The sequence below is a fragment of the Molossus molossus genome, unplaced genomic scaffold, assembly GCF_014108415.1.
Source record: "Molossus molossus isolate mMolMol1 unplaced genomic scaffold, mMolMol1.p scaffold_m16_p_5, whole genome shotgun sequence".
In the NCBI taxonomy this organism is placed as follows: Eukaryota; Metazoa; Chordata; class Mammalia; order Chiroptera; family Molossidae; genus Molossus; species Molossus molossus.
In genome coordinates, this window is record NW_023425388.1 from 83,217,143 (window position 1) to 83,221,838 (window position 4,696).

At 36.4% G+C, this 4,696-nt stretch overlaps 1 pseudogene; it reads left to right on the forward strand.

Moving 5' to 3' along the window:
• The first annotated feature begins 250 nt into the window (after window positions 1–250).
• Window positions 251–938, forward strand: LOC118616988 (annotated as a pseudogene).
• Window positions 939–4,696: the final 3,758 nt, after the last annotated feature.

Genomic DNA, 4,696 nt, shown 5'->3' on the forward strand with positions numbered 1-4,696 from the left:
CAAGAAACCCTAATGGACACCTAAATCATTCATTCCTTTGTTTTCTGTGCTGTGGAAAATTAAGTCATTTTCTACGCAGTGAAAAATTAAAATGATACAGGTTCAAAATGTACTTTAGAAGCAGTTGGTTGTTACTTTAAAAAAAAAGACAAGGAGAGGGACTCAGCACAGGGGCATGGGTGGCTGCCCCTTCAGCCTCTCCCCTCTGAGCCACTAACTCTTTGCTGGAGACCAGGGTTGAAAGCTTATAATGTTCAATAAAGTCAGAGTTATAAGAATACTAGATGCTGTCGCTCTCCCACAGCTGGTGGGCATTCCACAGAAAAGCCAAGCTCTAAGCCAGAGAATCACTTTTTCACCAAATCAAGACATACAGTTGATCCTCCTACTGAGCAACCTGCCAATGAGCATTAAACCAGACATAATCTGTGCAAACCATGACAACACCAAACCTGAGACTTCCAGTTTTTTTATGACAAATCTGTATCAATTAGGGGAAAAACAAGTTCTTTTAGTAGTCAAGTGATCTAAATCACTGACAGGTTTCCAAAAGTATACATATTGATGACAAGGTAACTATCATCTAATATTCTTAGATGAGCTTAATGATGTTTGGATTAGGATGGAGATCCTATAAACATGTCAGAGGGCAGATACTATATTTTGCACTTGGTCTAATATTAATAAACAGCAGATGGAGGAGTCATCATTTTATTCATTATGCCTTACCCTGTGGCAGATCCCATAGGAGTCTGTGAAACATCAAGTTACATACAATTCCTTTGGAAGGACTAAGAAGTCAGAACCAGTGTGAAGAAATGAGACCCAGCTACATTAGAGAGCTATCAAGGCAACTGGTTTGAGGCAAAAGGAGTTGTCTCTAGTTCACAGCATTTCTACCAACTTTAAAGTTTCTTGATAACTTGCATGATGTGTGATTTCCATAGAATCAGTACCAAGACTCATGTCAAGGAGATTTTTTCCCTACGTTTTATTCTAGGAGTTTCACACTTTAAGCCCTTAACATTTAATTATTTAATTCATTTCAAATTAATTTCTGTGAGTGGTGTAAGATAGGGGTCAAGTTTTGTTCTTGTACATGTCAATATCCAGTTTTCCCAATACTGTTTATTGAAGAGACTATCTTTTCTTCATTGAGTATTCTTGCTTCCCTTGTCAAATGTTAGTTGACTATATGCATGGATTTATTTCTGGGCTCTTGATTTTGTTCCACTGGTCTATTTGTCTGTTTTTAATGCCAGGACCACATCGTTTTAATTACTGTAATTTCATTGTATAGTTTGATATCAGAAAATGTAATATCTTCTGCTTTGTTCTTCTTTCTCAGGATTTTTTTGGCTATCCAGGGTATTTGTGGTCATCCCTCCTCTGTTTTTTGGAAGTATTAAGAAGTACTGCTGCCCTGGCCAGTTTGGCTCAGCGGTTAGAGTGTCGGCCTGCGGTCCGGAGAGACCGGGGTTTGGTTCCCGCTAAGGGCACGTACTTCGGTTGCAGTTTGTCCCCGGCCCTGGTTGGTCGTGCGGGTGGCAGCCACTCGATGTGTCCCTTCACGTCGATGGTTCTCACTCTCTCTCCCTCCCACTCTATCTGTACAAAAAATGGAAAAATATCCTCGGGTGAGGATTAAAAAAAAAAAAAAAAGAAGTACTGCTGTTAATTCTTCTTTAAATGTTTGGTAAAATTCACAGATGAAGCCATCTTGTTCTGGGTTTATCTTCATTAGGGGATTTTTGATTACTGATTCAATGTGCTTACTAGTAATGGTCTATTCATATTTTCTATTTCTCTCTGATTCAGTCTTGGTAGGTTATACATTTCTAGGAATTTTTCCATTGTTTATTTGTGTGTAGTTGCATTGCTGTTGTTTTTGTTGTTGTTAGTGTTACAGAACTATTTAATTTTTAACATCATATACATGAATTACTTTGACAAAAGTAAAAGTTAAATTAAAATGGTAAAAAAGGAAAATGAACTCGTTTTCTTTCCAGCAGGAAATTAGCTAAAAATTAGGTTTTGTGTTCATTATTCAAATCTATGCATATATTTTTGTATACAAATGCCAATTCAAATTCAAAATCATGCCACATGACGAAATTGTTAAGATCATGGACTCTAGAACCAAATCCCCTGGTTCAGTTCTCAGTTCTGCCTCTTACTAGCTATGTGACCTTGAGAGAATTACTTAACTCTCTGTGCCAGTTTCCTCATAGATACAATGAGGATAATAATAGCACCTACCCCAAAGGGTTTTTATAAACAGTAAATGAGCAGTCATCTGTAATGCCTGAAACACATACCTGAAGTATGGCAAGCCATTTATAAGTGTTTGCTTAATAAATAAATAAGGTTATGGGGCCTGGAAAGAAGAGATGGGAACAAGCACAATTATATATTGCTAAGAGACAGAAGGGATTTTGGAGATCAGCTATTCCAACTTTCTCTTTTCATACCTTCTTTGATAGCTCTAACTTTAAACAGTATTTCTAATTCCCTCTCCTACGGTACCACAGCACATTATTTGTATAAAATCACCTGGTTTTAGTTGGTTGAATATGTGATTGTAAATACTTTAAGAGAATATAATCATAAATAGCACATTGGTAATGAAGTATAAATGTGGAGTTTTTAGCATATAAATGAGAAGAAAAGGTATGAGAAGAATGAGAAAGTTCAGATTGAAGTTAAAAGGTGATTATCTAGCTAACATCTAGACTACACCCCTAGAAAAGCATTTACTCAGTTGAGTAAAAAAACAAGTGGGTCCCACCCAACATGATGATTGTTTCCCCATTCTTCTGTGGCTTATCACTGAACTCATCTTCCTGTTCTATTTGTGCTGTTACCCCTGCTCTTTATTCTCTCGGTTCCTTAAACACCTAATTACGTCCTTACCCTCGATGCTACTTCCTATTCATGACAACTCTAAAGAGAGGATCCCACAACTCAGGGAAAACGCCAAACCAAACATACTACAGCTTTCATAACAACTAATTTTTTCTACTTCTACCCCAAGACCCAGAGCTTTCTCTTTCAAAGGGGAGGGATATGTCTTTGGGGTCACATCCTTGCCCATCACTACTCTCCACAGTTTCTCCTCCATATGCCTCTCCACCACAGTCCTTAAGCAGCACCATTTATAGACCCAGACATAAAATTATAAGTGTAATATGAGGGTGTGCAATATGCTACTTTCATAAAAAGAGATCACTTATTAAATTGAATATTTGTAGCCACTGTACCACATCAGTCCTAGAAAAATGTCATGGGCCCAAGTTTCACATACAAATATTTTATTTCAAGGCACTTCAAACTCTTTCCAGTATTTCAACTGTATCAGCTTCTGTATCTTTTCATGTTGAATTTCAACATTCTACTGTGTGGGGGATTTTACAGAAGACTGTAGAAGAAAATCTTCTCTCCCCCAATGTGGCATTTACCACCTCAAAGGAGACTTCCAGAGAAGAGTTTTGAACTGTTGGTCATGAATTTTTAGAAGAATATGAGGAATAACTTTCCTCCAAAAAAAGTACACATTTAGAGGGGATCATTGTCAGAAAGATGACTTTTTAATTTCTTGTTCACTGTATCCTATGTTCATAGGATTTCCTTCTAAAGAACTTGTGATAACAGGACCTTAACCCACAGTTCAGACTTTTTTACCATTAAGTCTTTTGAAAATATGAAGAATAATAAAATATTATAGTAGGAAGCAACCTTACAATAGCATAGTCTAATTCCTTTATTTATAGTAAGGAGATTTGGCCTGGACAGGTAAAATCACATAGTTATAGAACTCATTAAAATCAGAAACAGGATTTAAGTCCAGAACTCCAAATTACCCTGACACTGGGGCTCTAGTGTTGTGATACATAATATAAAAGTAACATGAAAAATCCTAACACTATATAAACTATTAACACAACTCTACTACATATCAGGAATGTTCACTATTTTAATAAATATATTTCCCTGTTTAACTTTAGTGTGTTCAACTCTTTTGGCAATCAGACAAGTCCCAGGTGTGTCAGAGTTAAGAACACTGGATATTTTCACTGCCTTCTCCCATTGATATCGGGTTCTGCTTCTTTCTACCCTACCCTCTGAGTATGCTCTCTGTAGCCAGACTTGTCCTCTCTTTTCTGATGCACAATCAGAAGAAAATGACAAGGGAGAGGCAACACAATGATGAAGAAAAGTTTTCTCTAGAGATGAAAAAAAAGAAGTAACACGGGGTACAACAAAAAGAGAAGAGAAAGAGAGGGAATAGTAAGTAAGACATGTTACTCTGAGTGGTGTATTATCTTCCAGGACTCAAGAAATATAAAGTACTTGAGTTATTTTGAAATTACTCTACGCTTGCTGGACTATGGTTCATTAATCACAGCATCACTCTGAGGTAGAGCCATGTGGGTAATTAAGAGGAAAAACAGTGTAGATGGAGCTTTAAATTTTTTTTACATTTATACCTCATTTTTATTGCACTTGCATTAGCTTTTTGAGAATGTCTCTTTTTATTAACACATAAAACTTAATAAGTTCTAATAACAGCTTGTAGAAATCATTCTAGCAATATATAAAGAGTCTTCCAAATATTCAGGCCCATTGAGATAACAATCCCACTTTTGAGATTTCCTAGGAAAATAAATATTACTGACTATGTAAAAAGCTTGATTTC